This window comes from Lactuca virosa, chromosome 2, assembly GCF_052849685.1.
Source record: "Lactuca virosa cultivar CGN04683 chromosome 2, Lactuca_virosa_CGN04683_v6, whole genome shotgun sequence".
Classification (NCBI taxonomy): Eukaryota; Viridiplantae; Streptophyta; class Magnoliopsida; order Asterales; family Asteraceae; genus Lactuca; species Lactuca virosa.
The window spans coordinates 69,216,936-69,235,403 of NC_136427.1; the positions used below are offsets into that span (position 1 = coordinate 69,216,936).

The 18,468-nt window shown below is 35.2% G+C and overlaps 1 non-coding gene across 1 annotated transcript; it reads right to left on the reverse strand.

Moving 5' to 3' along the window:
• Nucleotides 1-18,055: 18,055 nt before the first annotated feature.
• LOC145162049 (small nucleolar RNA R71) lies at nucleotides 18,056-18,162 on the reverse strand. The gene has a single exon (XR_013738905.1). It is a non-coding gene; the product is annotated as a small nucleolar RNA R71 (small nucleolar RNA).
• Between the last annotated feature and the right edge of the window lie 306 nt (nucleotides 18,163-18,468).

An 18,468-nucleotide genomic window follows, 5' to 3' on the forward strand; every position in this document is an offset into this window, starting at 1 on the left:
TGTATATGCAACCCTAAATGCTTTGGATCTATGTTTTCTCTAATTATACATGCATTTTCTTTTTCCAAAGCATTCTCCATAGCTAGCATACAATTGAAGCTATATGATATAAAACTTAGTTTGGATGCTTACCTCTTGAGTAAGGGAGAGTTCTTGACCTTTGAAAGCTTGATCACCTCAAGTGTGATGCCTCTATTGGTTCACAAACACCAAAATATAAGAGGAGGTTTTAGGAGAATAATATACTTGACTCCAAAGAGTGTGTAGCCGATTTTGGCTTGTAGGGGCACTATTTATAATGTGGAAAACACTAGGGTTACACTTTGTAAACCCTAATGCTCCATGACTTTTCACATTCTTATGCTCCATGGGTTAACCTTCATGGACTACCCATGGATTCTCTTATTGGTTTAGCCCAACCATATAGTCATGGATCATTAGTCCACATTACAAGAATGATTGATTTACATAATCAATCCCCATATATTTAATTAGTCTCTTTTGATCACAAAATTAATTCCAAATTAATTCGTGATCAATAATAATTAAATAATATTAATATATTATATTAATAATATATTAATAAATCACAAATAACCTTATTCTCAAAAATCCTTCCTATCAAATTGCACTGGTGAAGGTAACCCAAAAAGGGACCATGCTACAATCGGGTCAAGCACATACCAGATATAGTTATGGGCTTAGACACCAAATCCAACACTTTCCTGAGAACACAATCACAAGAGAATCGTTAAAGGACGACCGAGTGTTCTCCTGGGACGTCACTCCGACGATCAAGTTAGTTTTCTGAGAGAGAGAGAAAATCTGGGAGTAATTTCATAAGAGAGAAGATGGATCCCTTCCTTTAGCCGGAAGAGATCCTTTTATAACTGTTACTAACGAACCATGGGGACCGTCTCTCATGAGCGTGATACGTGGACTCCTCTAACTGGCAGAGCTATTCACGCTAACTAACCGCCAGGAGACGTCAGTTATGGGCGTCACCCGGGCTACTTGTTGCTTTCTCATTGGCTGTGAGTGAATGAGGAGATCATGTGGGATGTTCTTCCCTTGTGACGAGGAATGAGATGTCGCCCCAACTTTGGCTCTCTGAGGCCAAGACCGAGTCTCAGTCAAGGTAGTAACGTCTCTGTTACATTTAACGTGGCCGTTAGGTAACCTTAACACCTGCCATGGTGGCGTGTGGGTGGACCATCGGGGAATATTGTGGTTGCGGATGAATGGTGTGAGGGATCCGAGTTCCGGTGCCGGAAGCGTGCGGGAAGGATTGTTGTTGCGAGGCAGAGATCTATGTTTGTTGCGTTGCGATGATCTGCAGAGTTGTGGTTACAATTGCTACTTGCAGGGTTGTGCTGGTTGTCGGGCGCCATAGATTGGCTACGTTAGTTGCCGTCGTTTCAGCTGCGGAACTGAACGGTGTCTTTGAGACCGGTGTGCATTTTGAAGCGAGTTCCTCCTGAACGGAAGTTTTCCCGCCATCAAGTGACAACATTGGACGTAGTGGGTTTTTCACCGCTGCCCCTGATGTAACTGGGATGTCACCAGCCATCGTTGCTTTCTGGGTTTGTTTCGTGGATGTATCATTCTAAAGATACGCCCGGATGGCGCCAAATGTTGTGATATATTGGAGAGGGTGGAGTTGGAACCGTAGGGGAAATCCTTGTAAGTATCTTCTCCTGTTATCACAGTGCAAAAGAAAGAGATGACCGTTAGTCAACGTCCGGGAGGAGTTCCCGGGAACGAAGCTCCGACGATCAAGTTAGTATGAGATCTGAGAGATTGTAGCAGATTACAGGAAAAAGAGAGTTTTGTCCCCTTATTCGTGAGGAAAAAGGATCCTTTTATACATTTTCCAGAGGCGTATCCCTCAATTGATTCTGTTGAGGATTCCCTCATGAGGTGTGACATGGCGGACCCATATTGGAGGGTCCTCCGTCACGTATTTTTCCTCATTATCTCATTAGTTGGAAGGAGATCTTCTAAACGTTTACGAAGATCTTGGCTATCGTCTAATGGGCGAGTGGGACTCTCAGATTGGTCCCACGTTTTCCAGGATATAATTTATTGGATAAGGGGTTAAGGGGCGGCTTTGCGCCTTAACCGCCATATCAGCTCCCGTCGCGATGGTGAAGGCCCAGACTTTGCTTTAGACTGGGTTCTGACCAGGCCAAGCCCGATGTCAGTTTGACTTCTCTTTTGACGTTCCCCTGAGGGATACATTAACAATGACTATGATGATATAGCAAAGAATACGAACATACTCTTACTAAAGTAATACGGTTGTATTAAACAGATTAACAATGATCTTACTTTCCGTTGTTAATGTTTTCTATGATTGGTACTAGTAACTACTTCTTAAGGTTATAATTTATCTTTTTATTTCCATTAAATATTGTTTACTTTATATTTGGTTTCGTTTTGAAAGTTGGATTCACCCCTAGTCCTAATGTCCTTGTTCTGCCCCTGATCAACACCCTAATCTCATTCACGGTAACGTACACTATTTCTTCTACTGAATGTTTAGAACCCTTTTCTAATTAATGAATGAAAATAACTTTGGCTTTTTTGTGATGATTTTTACCAATATAGAGCCGATAGCAAATGTTAAATTATATGACTTTGAAAATTTTGATCCATTATTTGGGGAAGAGAGAAACTATATAGTTGGAAGTGATGGTGAAGATGAAGTAGAAGTAGAAGGAGAACGACTTTCACATGTATATAGTCTTAGATGTTGAATACATTGAGAGAAGAAAGCATATAGAAGATGGTGAAAATGAAGAGGATGATATAGAAGATATTGAGGTAATAAATAATGATGAGTGGGACTCATTAGGAGAAGAAAGTGATGACGAGAAGAGGAAATAAATCTTGAAATAGTTAGGGAATGAAAAGAGATGCTCACATGGTTTAGTGCATGCAACCCCTTTCTACGTGGGTTAGAAGTACAAATCCAAGAATGACATAAAATAGAAAGTCAACCAACATTCTATTGAAAATAGAATGAATATTTTCTTAAAAAAACAACAAAGTAAGACTTAGAGTGGAGTGTAAAGGTAATGTACCCGAGGGAAATGCAAGTGGGAGAAGTAATAAAGTAAAGTGTCCTTGGTCAATGCAGTGTTCACGGTTAAAGGATAATTAGTATTGGTATCTTAAAATTTTGAATGAAAATCATACTTGTTACCAAACCAGAAAAATTAGGGCTTGCACTGAAAAATTCATCTGTAAGGAAATCAATGATCAAGTAGAGTCAAATAAAACTGTGTCACTATGAAGCATTCAACATACAAAAAAGTTACAATTGGGAGTATCAATATACAAGATTCAAAGGGAAAAAGCATCAGCTTCAATGGAGGTTGTTAGTGACTACAAAAAGCAGTACCATGTGTTGTGAGACTATCTTCTTGAACTACATGCAACAAATGAGGATATAACAGTGAAACTGGAAGTAGTTAATGAATCTAACCTCTCAAACCCTACAAGGTAGTTAAAAATGTGTATGTTTTTTTAGGTTAACTGAAGAAAGGATTTAAAGTTGGAGTAAGAGATATTTTGGGGTTAGATGCGGCTTTTATGAAAGGTCCCTTTCCGGGCCAGGCTCTCACTGCTATTGGAGTACACTCAAACAATGGCATATACCCTGTATAATATGCAATTATTGAGGCTGAAAATACAAACAGTTGGAAGTGGTTTCTTAAATGCTTCGGGGATGATTTAGAACTATATAGAAAGTTCTAACTTCACTTTCATAAGTGATAGGCAAAAGGTATTCTTATTCTAACTAAACTTTTATATTTTGTTGTTTAATATAATTTGCTAATATTTTTTGATAATATATGTATCACAAGGCATCTTACCTGCCATTTCATAATTTTACCCACATATGGAGAATAGGTTTTTCCTCATGCACATTTATGATAATATGATGAAAACTTGGAAGACTAAAGAGTACAAGGATCACTTGTGGAAGTGCGCAACAGCCACTACAGTTTCAGAATTTGAGAATTGCATGATGGAGTTTAGTTACTTTGATAAGAAAGCTTTTGAGTGGTTGAAAAGAATCCCTTCCTAACATTGGGCTAGAAGCAACTTCTCAGGTAATTTATACATAAATTGGTAATACTTTAAGTGGTTAGAGTGAATTACATTTTTTTGGTCCCTGAGTAACTCACATGTATCTCTTATGTCATTTTTAATGAGACTATTTTTCAAATATTTTCATAATGAGACTGTTTTGTTAATCATTATAGTTAAACTTATTTATACATGTAACACAGACAGAACAAGTTCATATATTCTCCTCAGTAATTTATGTGAGGTGCTCAATAGTAATCTTATTCATGGTAGGGATAAGCCCATTATAAGATACCTAGAATTCCTCAGGAAATACCTCATGAAAAGGATATGTAAGCTCATGAAAGTGATGGATAAATCTAAAGGCTCTCTCATCCAAAAGGTAAAATGTTGCTTGAAAGAAACATAGAATATGCACAACAATATATAGCTAGAAGGAATGGTATTTAAAGGTACGAAGTTTATTGTCACACCCCCAGCCGGCCGCAGAAACACTGGACGGTGCAACGTCATTCCTTGTATCACAGTTATTAAACATATATTGAACAGTACAAAAGAATTTTATAAATTACATACCTTTATTTATGATAGAAAGTTACATTATTCCCGTTTCCTAGTAATTATCACATAGTGTCCGAACTCTCGAACACGTCTTAACATATATAGGTTCCATACGAACATAAAAGATAATAGTAAAACTTATCCTGTTCGAGTAACAATCCAGCTTATCAAATTCCTGAAAACACATGCGTTTTGAGAATATGTCAACATAAAGTTGGTGAGTCCACAGATTTTGAATCCATGTAAAATATTACTTTTTTCTGAGTTTAAAAAGTATAAAAACACAGTATAAAAGAGTCATTCTGACTCATATCTATCTCTAACATATAGTATATATCCTAGGTATACTAGCTTACTTATTAAATAGGTTATATACCTAAAATCTCCATATACTTAAATTAAGGAATGTTACTACGTATAAATCCTATTTCCATTCTATACGAGTATATATACTAGGTATAACTATTTACTTAATGAATAAGTAAAATACCTATAAATTCCTTGTACCTAGAGTATAAGCGATTGGGAAACTTATACTTAACATTAATACTTATATATCGACAAAGTATAATGTTTCTAATAATTTGCTACCATGAGTCCGTAACCGCTGCTATGACATACAAGACCTCTAACAAAAATCCCACCAATGGTTCCGCGAAGGATTTCCACCATTGATGCCGTAAAAGATTATGCCCGGGCTACCACGAAGGATTCCACCCATATAAATACACCGCGCGCTTCATCGACACCGGATCAATGATCAAATAAAAGGACAGTTCGTCACTCACTAAATATTGGGTTGTAGCTAACAACAACGAGTGGGGTTGTCAACCCGTATAGTTTTATACACGACTTCCTCGCTCACACGGGATTAGAGGTTACAGGTCAGAGGATTTCCCCTAAGATTACCAATCATAGTTGATGAATATAATATTTCATGTAGACTTTGTCGACCTCCTAATGTTCTAATAACAAAAGAATATTCGTGTCTAAAACCCTAAGTTACAAGACTATGCTTTTAAACATTACTCCTAATTTCATAATACTTAGACAGTACAACAGCTATAACTTGAAGTAAAACCAGGTTTTATCTTAACATAAAACCAATAATAATAAAATACTTAACAACTATATATAGGACTCCCAAATATAACTTCAGGGCTATATTAATAACATACCCGGTTTTATCTTGACATAAAACCAATAATAATAATATACTTAACAATTAGTATATATAACTCTCGAGTATAACTTCGGGGCTATATCACACATCTTATATATATATATATATATATATATATATATATATATATATATATATATATATATATATATATATATATATATATATATATATATATATATATATATATATATATATAACTCCCGAGGATAACTCAGGGTCTACATTAGTATAATAACATGCTAATAAGTTTAAGATAGTTGTATGTTTCCAATATATCAGATATATTCTAGGTATATATGATACAAAACAACTATATGCCTGTTAATATAACTATCTATGTTGATATGAACCTAGTATCATATAAATATAATATTAACTTTTATATAATATTTAGCATGCGTTTTCCCCCGAAAACATTAAAAGTGGGGCCGTGAAACCCACCCTAGTAGCGTGATCTATAGAATCTAACTGAAAAACAGTCAGAGGCTCATTGTTGTTAGGCTCAGTAAGGGAAACGGCCTCCAGAAAACGAGAGAGAATGAAAGTAGAAGGTGTAAGGATTGAATGAGCCTTGATCGTTATTTATAGGCTGTCCAGGGCCCATTCACGTCGTGAAATACCTATGTTCACGTCGTGAACTTCCATGAGTCATCCTGTAGCCTTACCACATGTTTTCTAGCCTCGATTATTGTCCTTGACTACTTTCACATCGTGCACATAAGGCGGCTAGGGTTTCTGCCACGTGTCATGCCCTCAGACAGCTACATCTTCGGAAGATCATAACTTTTGCATACGAGCTCCGTTTTTGACGTTCTTTATATCTACGCGTAGGTATTTACGAGTACTACAACTTTATTTTAAACTCTAATAGCTAATTCTAAGTTTATTATAAATTCCTCTTGTTATAGTGGCTATATTGTTAGAATTTAGGATAACTTCTTCATGCGAAGTCAGATTTAGACGTTCTATATACTTTTAGAATCGTATAGACTTGTAGTGTTGAATGAAAATAAATTAAATTGATTATAATATGTGTTCGTTATATTTATGGGAATTATCTTTGACCAAATTTTGACTGGTGTTACATTCTCCCCCCGTTGAAATAATTTCGTCCCAAAATTTATCTTGTGGAACTATTAATTAGTTGGGGAAAACATTGTGTATATTACTTAGTTCTTGAGGAAACTTATGTTGATATGCAACATAACCAATTCTTGCTAGAATTTCAAAATGTTCTATATATCGCAGGTTTAGCTTACCTCGTTTCCTGAATCGAATCATGCCTTTCCAAGGACATACCTTCAACATTACTTTATCTCCAACTTGGAATTCCAAAGGCTTACGTCTTATGTCATCATACCTCTTTTGACGATCATGTGCTGCCTTTAATCGTTCCTTAATTTGCACGATCTTTTCAGTTGTCTCGTGGATTATTTCTGGCTCGATACATAATGTATCCCTATATGTTCTCTGGCCAGTTGTGTGTCTCCAACTTCTGCCTAACATATTGGGGAACGACATTTTCGTCCATAAAGAGCCTCAAACGGTGCGGCCTTAATGTTGGTGTGATAACTATTGTTGTAAGAAAACTCAATTAACAGTAATTGAGTATCCCATGCATTTCCAAAGTCTATTCTGCAGGCTCGGAGTATATCTTCCAAAGTTTGGATGGTCCTCTCTCTCTGACCATCGGTCAGTGGATGGTAAGTTGCACTCATATCTAAGCATGTTCCCAAGGATTTCTGCAGTGATTTCCAGAACCGTGAAGTGAATCTACTATCTCTTTCAGAGATAATGGAAATTAGAACTCCATGCAATTTGATGTTTTTCTTGAGATAAGTTCTGGTCAGCTTTTCCCTCTTGTCGGTTGCCTTGATTGGAAAGAAGTGAGCGGACTTAATTAATCTATCGACAACTAGCCAAATAATGTCGAAACCACTAGGAGTTTTGAACTAAGTGTTTACCAAATGTACTCTAAAAATCTTGGCAGCTGTGGAATTAGTGCCTGTTAGATAAACATTAGAAGCTATGGACTTAGTGCCTATTCCTTAGAAAAATGCTTAGGAATAAATATTGAAGAAAATATGATTCTTAGGGTAGATCCTTAAGAATAAAGAAGATAATGGGGATGGGTAAGCAAAACTATAGCTCCCAATTCAAGGTCATGTTTAGTGTAATTATTCTCATGCACCTTAAGTTGTCGAGATGCGTAAGCGATAACCTTGTCCTTTTGCATCAACAGACATCCTAATCCTTGATTTGATGCGTCGTAGTATACGACGTAATCTTATGTCTCGTCTGGGAGGGATAGGATTAGTACACTACATAGCATTTGTTTTAGTTTCTGGAAAGCATCTTTTTATTTTTCTTCTTAGTTGAACTTTGTGTCTTTCCGTGTTAGTGTTGTGAGTGGCTTGGCTATCTTGTAGAAATTCTCTATAAATCTCCACTCGTAGCCAACAGGACCTAAGAATTGTCGCACTTCTGTTGGCGTTTTTGGTGCTTCCCAATTCTTGATTGCTTCAACCTTAGAGGGGTCAACATGAATTCCTTCGTTGCTAACTAGATGCCCAAAAAATTGTACTTCTCTAACCCAAAATTCACATTTGGAGAATTTGGCGTATGAATTTTCTTTTCTTAGTAGTTCCAAGATTATTTGCAAGTGTTAACCGTGTTCTTCTTTGGTTCGTGAATATATCAATATATCATCGATAAATACTATCACGAATTTACCCAAGTATGGTTTGCAAACACGATTCATGAGGTCCATAAACACTATTGGAGCGTTGGTCAATCCAAAAGGAATAACTGAGAACTCATATTGGCCATACCGAGTCCTAAATGTTTTTTTGGAACATCGTCTTCTTGTACTCTGAGTTGATGGTATCCTGATCTGAGATATATCTTTTGAGTAGTAGTTAGATCCTTGAAGTTGATCAAATAGATAAATTCTTGGAAGTAGTTAATGGTTCTTGGTCGTTAATTTGTTCAGCTCCCAATAATCAATACACATTCGAAAGGATCCATCCTTCTTCTTAACAAACAAGATTGGTGCTCTCCAATGTGAAAAGCTTGGTCTATAAAGCCTTTATCAAGAAGTTATTGTAGTTGGCTAGAAAGTTCTCACATTTCAGATGAGGCAAGCTGATGAGGAGATTTTGCTACTGGTTCTGCTCCTGGAATTAAGTCGATTCGAAATTCGACTTGTCAAACATGTGGTATTCCAGGTAGATCTTCAGGAAATACATCCGCGTAGTCACATACTTGAAGTATGTCGTTGATTTTGTTTTGCTTTTCTTATCTACAATGTGAGCCAAGAATGCGCTACATTTCTTATGTAGATATTTCTGAGCCTTTGTGCAAGAAATGAGTTTGAGGTTTTTCCCAGACTTATCACCATAGATAATCAGGGCTTCACCATTAGGTAAGGGTAATCATATGGATTTTTCATAACATAGGATTTCGTCATGGTGTGATGATAACCAATCCATGCCGATGATGACGTCAAAGCTTCCAATAATCATTGGCATGAGGTTGACTTGAAAAGTATGATTACTTAGAGTTAGAAGGTAATTTTATAAAATTTATTTGGTGTTTTCGTTTTGTTCGTATAGCTATTTCTACTTTATATGCTTCTTCTAGACTCATGATTTAAATGTTGCCTACATTTTGGAGTAATAAAACTTCTATGATAGTGTCCGTGTTCCAGTTACCACAGATGGTCCTGGATAGTGTCCCTAGTTCCAACTACGAATGCTCCACTACGAGCATTATCATCCTGGTTCCTCCATTTTGGACATTCCCTCCTGAAGTGTCCAACTTCTCCACACTCGTAACATGTTCTTCCTCCACCAGAGACTGTTCCAGTGTTTGTTCCCTGATTTACTGTTGCAGGTGCCGTGCTTCTACAATACTTAATAGTGTGCCCCTTCTTTTACACTTCGTGCAAACAACATAGTCAACTAAGTGATGACGGTTTCACCCATTACACCATGGATTCTTTCCTTCGTATTGCTTTGGTGGTGTGCGTGTTGTTGTTGTTGTTGTTGTTGTAACGGCATATATAGTTGCCACTTCTTGTTTCTTTCCGGATGATTGTCTTGGGTTTCTTCTATTAAACTTATGCTTGTATACTCCAGATTTGGGAGGCTCAACTTTCGCTACCATGGATCCCCCTTAGATCTCTATATTGGTTAGACGATAGGCTAAGTGTTGTGTACTGTCATAGGTTGTGGGTTTTGAGGAGATAACCATCCCTTGGATTTGTGGTGCTAGACTCCAGATGTATCGTTAAATTTTCTTGTATTTAGGGGTTATAAGTACCGGACATATCACAACAAAGTCATTGAATCTAGTGATATAAGCATTTACCTCTGAACCCTTCATTATTAGGTTCCATAGTTCTTGTTCCAGGTTCTGCACCTCATCTTTAGGACAATCCTTTTCTATTAACATCATCTTCAGATCCTACTAATTCATGGAGTTTTCAATACTGATGCCCATTGTCTTTTCATGGTTGTTCTACCATGTTAATGCCGCATCAGAAAAAGTACATGCTGCAAATCTTACATTGCAATCATTCGGACATAAGTTTATTTGGAAGGCGGATTTTGTCTTCTCGATCCAAAGATTTATTCCTATAACCCCTTCAACGTCGTAGAAGGATCTAGGTTTGGAGTTCATGAATGTTCCGCATGTGCAATCCCTTGAAACGCTGCTATTATTTCTATAGTTGCTGCTCCAATCTCTACTTTATTCAGAGGTGTTGTTTGATTGTTCACTCGATTGAAGTTGTGATTGCGTTGGTGATGAATGATCACTCGTTGATCTCTTGTGGGACATTGATTTGTCCCATTACAATTGATTGAAGGAGAGATGAGTTGCGCGAAAGTATTGTTTGAAAATATAATCGATATTAATATAATCGTTGATATTAATTGACTTCGATAACGTAGCAGTCGTCGGTAATCGTAATTCGTAATGATTTACGAATAGGTATGTTTCCGAAGGTATTCTTAAATATCTAATAGGAATATACGTAGAGTATCATGACTAAATATTACGTTTCTATAATAAACATCAGACATGATTGATGTTTATGAGGATTTGCAACACTTATTTTTCTCAAGCATAAGATGCTGCTTGATTTCGAGATCCTTAGTGTCTTGAATTGCGATATTTCTTGAGTAGAATCTTCAAGTGTTTTAGTATATCAACTACCGTATCCAAGTTTAGTTGTGCATCGGTCTGACCATAATTAAACATCGGTGATCAATCTACGTTTAGTAGTGGTTCAGCCCATGTACAATAAAACTCGACTAAGGAGTTTGACCTAAAACCTTGCGTTGTATTGTTTATCGAAGGTTTGGGTTTTATATATTTTTGGGTTATATATAAACGTGTTCTCATCGCGGGACTTAGTTCATACATAACTCTATATCTTTGTGTTTTTTGTATTCACGGATATTATTAATTATTGTTTGTTACTTCAGGTCTAGCTGATAAGGCACCGACCAGTCAGGACAGTCGGTGGCCAGGATCATTCCAACAACCAACGCGACGTATCTATATTTTCACCGTTCCCGTAAGTAGTCCTTTAGTATTATAATTAATAATACTTTTTATTTGTAGGATAAGGGATACCTAAACCTAAAGAGTAAGCCCTAGACTATAGTCGTTATTTCCTAAGAAAGTACTAGTTCTCTAAAGTCAAAAGCTTTGATACCAATCTGTCACACCCCCAGCCGGCGGTGTAACTTCATTCCTTGTATGACAGTTATTAAACATATATTGAACAGTAAAAATGAATTTTATAAACTACATACCTTTATTGATGATACAAAGTTACATAATTCCTGTTTCCTAGTAATTATCACATAGTGTCCGAACTATCGCACACGTCTTAACAGATATAGGTTCCATACGAACAGAAAAAGATAATAATAAAACTTCTCCTGTTCGAGTAACAATCCAGCTTACCAACTTCCTGAAAACACTTGCATTTTGAAAATACGTCAACATAAAGTTGGTGATTCCACAGGTTTTGACTCCATGTAAAATAGTACTTTTTACGAATTTAAAAAGTGTAAAAACATAGTATAAAAGAGTCATCTTGAATCATATATATCTCTAACATATATTATATATCCTAGGTATACTAGTTTACTTATTAAATAAGTTATATACCTAAAATCTCCATATACTTAAATCAAGGAAGGTTACTACACATAAATCCTATTTCAATTCTATACGAGTATATATACTTGGTATAACTATTTACTTAATGAATAAGTAAAATACCTATAAATTCCTTGTACCTAGAGTATAAGCGATTGTGAAACTAATACTTAACATTAATACTTGTATGTCGACAAAGTATAATGTTTCTAATAATTTGCTACCATGAGTCCGTAACCACTGCTACAGTGTTATGACATACAAGACCTCTGACAAAAATCCCACCAATGGTTCCACGAAGGATTTCCACCATTGATGCCATAAAAGATTATGCCCGGGCTACCCCGAAGGATTCCACCCATATAAAAACACCGCACGCTTCATCGAAGCTGGATCAATAAACAAATAAAAGGATAGTTCGTCACTCGCTCAATATTGGGTTGTAGCTAACAACAAAGAGTGGGGTTGTCTACCCGTAAAGTTTTATACACGACTTCCTCGCTCACGAGGGATTAACGGTTACACATCAGAGGATTTCCCCTAAGATTCCCAATCTTAGTTGATGAATATAATAGCTCATGTAAACTATGTCGGCCTCCTAAAGTTCTAATAACAAAAGCACATTCGTGTCTAAAACCCAAAGTTACTAGACTATGTTTTTAAACATTACTCCTAATTTCATAATACTTAGGCAATAATAATAATATACTTAACAATTAGTATATATAACTCTCGAGTATAACTTCGAGGCTATATCACACATAATATATATATATATATATATATATATATATATATATATATATATATATATATATATATATATATATAACTCCCGAGTATAACTCAGTGTCTATATTAGTATAATAACATGCTAATAAGTTTAAGATAATTGTATATTTTCAATATATCAGATATATTCTAGGTATATATGATATAAAACAACTATATCCCGGTTAATATAACTATCTATGTTGATACGAACATACTATAATATAAACATAATATTAAATTTTATATAATATTTAGCTTGCGTTTTCCCCCGAAAACATTAAAAAGTGGGGCCATGAAACTCACCCTAGTAGCGTGATATATATAATATAACTGAAAAACGGGCAGAGGCTCGTCGTTGTCAAGCTCGGGGAAGGGAAATGGCCTTCAGAAAACGAGAGAGAATGAAAGTAGAAGGTGTAAGGATTAAATGAGCCTTGATCGCTAATTATAGGCTGTTCAAGGCCCATTCACGTCGTGAAATACCTATGTTCACGTCGTGAACTTCCATGAGTCATCTCGTAGCCTTATAACGTGTTTTCTAGCCTCGATTAGTGTCCTTGACTACATTCACATCGTGGACTTAATGTTCACGTCGTGGACTTAAGGCGGCTAGGGTTTCTTCCACGTGTCATGTGCTCATACAGCTATATCTTCGAAAGATCATAACTTTTGCATACGAGCTCCGTTTTCGATGTTCTTTATATCTACGCATAGGTATTTTTGAGTACTTCAACTTTATTTTAGATTACAATAGCTAATTCTAAGTCTATTTTAAATTCATCTTGTTATAGAGGTTATAGTGTTATAATTTATCATAACTTCTTAATGCGAAGTCAGATTTAAACGTTCTATATATTTTTGGAATCGTATAGACTTGTAGCGTTGAATGAAAATAAAGTAAATTGATTATAATATGTGTTTGTTATATTTATGGGAATTATCTTCGACCTAATTTTGACTGGTGTTACATCTATGGACCTTGGCATGACCAACATATGGTTGAAATGTGAGAAATGACATGTACATGCATGCAATAGGAACTAAATGACATGTACAATGCATGAAATAGGTGAGAGTGGGGAAAGTGTTGGTGAGTAGTACACTTATGTCAATAAAGTGTACTTGCTGAGTACTTGAAGGGAATCTTATTCTCACAAGGTGGAACCAATAAAAGGTAGGGAAATATGGCCTAAAAGCAATTGTCCTCTAACTTTAACACCTCCACCAGATAACACTCAACCTAGGAGACCAAAGTTAAAAAGAAAGCATAGTGCAGATGAGAGGACCTTGAGTCAAAGTCAACCTGAAAGACTAACAAGGACCTTTATAAGTGTTAGATGTCAGAAATGCAACAAGTTGGGGCATAACTTAAAAACTTGCAAGGGGCAAGGATCCAATGAAGGTGGGAGTGGGGCTAGGAATTAGTGTTTGTTTTGGTTGATAACTTTTTGGATATTTGTTAACTATTTTGTCTGTTTTTTAGAAACTGTCTTTTGTTTAATTCTAATGTCAAATAATTATGAAAAATAGTTGTTTGTAAGATGCATAGTGGTGTGGCATATGATGTTTTATTCTTCACTTTTGGTCTTTTGTAATGGTATCATATGATATGATATTCTGGGAAACAATGGTTGTTTGTAATATGGTCCCTAGAAGATTAAGTACGACTTATTTTGTTTATTAAGTATAGTGTGTTTCTTTTATTACCTTCTTTGCTCTTATTAACTATGACATATTTCTTTTATTGGTGTTTTGTATTTTTGGTTTAACTTGTAAATAAGGTCCCCATGACAAATGGATAATTTTACCCCTGCCTTTTTTGCTCATTAACGTGAGATTTAACATCTGTTAGAGGGAGGGACCAGAAATGCCAAAAGATCCATATTTGGACCATCGGTGCACCACCAAAACATTTTGGACCAAATCTGCATCATTTTTCCAATCACATGGACCATTTTTGCATTTTTGTCTATTATTCTCACAAAATAATGTAGACTTATTAAATAAAAATTTGCATACATTAGCAACATATTTAATTTTTATTATTGATATAGATAATATATATTTTCTTTATTTTTATTACTACCTTAGTTACTTATATTTTTACCATTAATAATAATAAACTTATAATTTATTTCCGATAGTAACAATAAACTTGTAAAATGCTTACATGTTCATTTTTTGTAACAAATTAATGATTACATTAAAAAATGACTAGCAAGAGATTAGTGAAAACCAGGGGCGGAACACTTACATTAGAACTAGGGGGCCGAATCCAAATTTCAAAGCAAAACCATATAGAAAGTAAACAATATTTAATGGCAGTAAAAAGAAAAATTATAACCTTAAGAAGTAGTTACTGGTACCGATCATAGGAAACATTAACAACAGAAAGAAAGATTATTGTTACTCTGTTTCATACAACCCTATTACTTTAATAAGAGCCTGCTCATATTCTTTCGTACATCATCATAGTCATATTTGTGGATAGCACGACAAAGGACAAACAAGTGACCATAAGAGACTAAGCACAGTCTGCTAGAAGAAAAATAAGCAAGCATACAATGCAAACGTAACAACAATCATTGTGTATATGAGATTATCTAATCATCCAATCTATTTATTAGCTACTTTTAAGATATTCATATGTGAAAGAAAGCATATAGAAAGCCCAAATGATGGAACTCATTAAACCAAACATAACTATAAAATTCAATTAGACTTGTGAAGCTCATTATTCATATTGTAACCAATAAGACACCTTTAATCTCATAATAAGAATACAATAATCACAATTAATGAAAAACACAAGTGAAGAGGCTAACTGATATTCAGCATCTCAAGTAACAAATAATAGACTAATTCTTATAACACATATACTCACTACAATTCTTGAATTACTTTTCCATAATTTTGGGAACTTAAAAGATTTTTGATATTTCCATAATTAGACACATTTTTAAGCAATATTTTAATACATTTTAAGTAATATTTTGGTTAATTGCAAAGATATTTGATACTTATTGAATTAATTTACATTGTGCAGCCAATAAATACACTCTTGAAGAATAAGGACTAGAAGCGACAAACATCAGAACTTTGCAGGATTAGAGCTTAAAAGAAGAAGCTTTCAGTTGATAAACCATTTCTCACGACGTGAGAACTGTAATCTCACAACGTGAGATTGATTCTTCTAGAAGATAGCTACACGGAATGCAATTTCCTTGCCGAACACAAATTTAATGAGATCACGACGTGAGACCTTAATTCTCACGTCGTGAGACGCGATTTTTTGAAACTATAAATAGCCCTTAGCATATTCGATTTTAGGAGGTTGGATCTGATTCCCTAGAGTTATACTCGAATTCAGAAGTTAGAGAAAAGCGAAAAACAACCCCTTGGAAGAGAGAACGATTCGAGATTGAAGATTAGAAGATTATACATGACATTCGGTTTGCATTCATTTAATCATGTCAATTTCTTATGATTTTGTGTGTTTACTTTCAGACATGAGTAGCTAAATTAGTAGACTTTCGTTTAGTTAGATGAAACCTTAAAATTATGAGTTATCTTATTATCTAATGGATTTTATGAAGTTAATTTTATGCATGTGTTTGATTATCATTACATCTCATGTTAAAATTTTCATCTTTGTTGCTTTAATTGAAGTTAAGAGTAGTTTACTGACCATTAAATTGCATGAACTTGCTTACCTAGTAGTTTAGTGACCATTAAATTGATGGAGCTAGGATTGACCACATCTTAGTTTGAGTAATAAAGGTAACAACTTAAGCTGTGTTGGAGAAGATAATTTGATAATAATTGTCTTTAATTAATTTTCTTGACCATAGATAATTATCTAAATATATCTTACATAACCCAATCATCATTAATAACCAATTATGTGTTTGCTTGTGTATGACCATTACATAGTAGTACATGAATTGGTAAAAATATTAGTAGATTGGACCAAGATTGGTAATTACATGAAAATTGGTAACCGACTTTATTAATCCATAAATAAGAGCTAACCATAGGAAAAAGGTGGATTCGAATCTAAACGAAAGTGTTCTTACTAACTTGATTACAATCGTTTTTAGTTGAGTGCTTAAGTTAGTCTGAACTTGAAAAATCACATAAAAATCCTTTTTAATTACCGTTTGCTTTTAGATTATTTTTTAGTAGTTATTTTAGTATATTGAATCCGTTCAATGTGATCGATACCCAACTTACTTTACTATACTATAAACTGACTAGGTACACTGCCTATATGTGCATTAGTAGATAAGTAGTTAAGTTATAAATTTAAAACTAGATAGGTAATATCTTTTGCACACATCATGTTTTTGGCGCCGTTTCCAGGGAGTGGCTATTTTATTTTTTAATTTAATTGCTTTAGGTTAATCAATCCTTTTTGTGGGGTAAAACGTGCAACAATTTACTTTTTAGCATTTGTTAATTTTTTCTGAAATACTGAACTCACGACGTGAGCTCTGATATTTCAGGTTTGATTACGTTTTTGTTTTCTGTTTTAGTTTATCTGCTAAACCACGAGGTTGCACCTAGTACCACATTGTGGTAATCGTTTAGTAGAACTTTTTAATTAGTTTTAGTTCGTTTTTATGTTTATGTTTTTGTTTTTGTTTCAGTAGTATATGACCCATGGATCAAACTCACCATTGACATCACCACTTGTAGATCCAGAGTCAGCTTTTCATAAAAAGAAGGACAAGAACGTAGGAGGATCAAGCAACAGCCCGAAACGAAATCACATTCAAAAGCTTTGAGAAGACTCCTAACAAAAAGGAAGCTGTTTACGAGCCCGAAATAGAAATAGACATAAGTAGCGAACCCCAAAGCAAGCCCAAAAACAACATGACAGACATTGCTAACATGACGATGGAGGCATACAAGAAAAGAATATGTGAGGACACCGGTCCAAGACTTGTGCAACCCACAATTCCCGCTACTGCTACCTTCGAGCTCAAGGGACATATCCTCTCCTTTCTAAAGGATATTCCATTTTCCGGAAAAGACCATGAAGATGCATACAAACACCTCGATAAAGTCAATGAAATCGCTGATTACTTCAATATTCCGAATGTACTACGAGAGACGGTGTTGTTGAGAATGCTTCCGGTTACCTTTAAAGGAGCAGCAAAAGATTGGTTGAAGGCACTTCAACCAGGCACAATCACCACTTGGGTAGAAATGCGTGAAGAATTCCTCCAACAATTTTGCCCACCATCAAAAGTTTCTAAACTCAAGAAAGCCATAACAAATTTCGAGCAACAAGTGGCAGAGTCTTTGTACGAGGAATGGGAGCGATATAAAGGGTTAATAAGGAATTGTCCCCAAAATGATCTAAACGAGTAACAAGAATTCTAGATCTTCTACGATGGGGTAAACGTAATGACAATGCAACTCCTTGATTCTCAAGGACCTTTAACAAAAAAGAATCCTGTTGAAATTAAGGAACTAATCGAAGAATTTTCAAAGCATTCACATGAGTATCACAACCCTCGTAATGATGGAGATAGGGGAATCGGAAATGGTGCTTTGGAAGATATGGAAGATTTTTTGGCAATGTTGAGCAACATGGATCGAAGAATGACAAAGATGGACCAATCCATACACGCAATACGTGTGGTTTGTGAAAATTGCAATGGGCT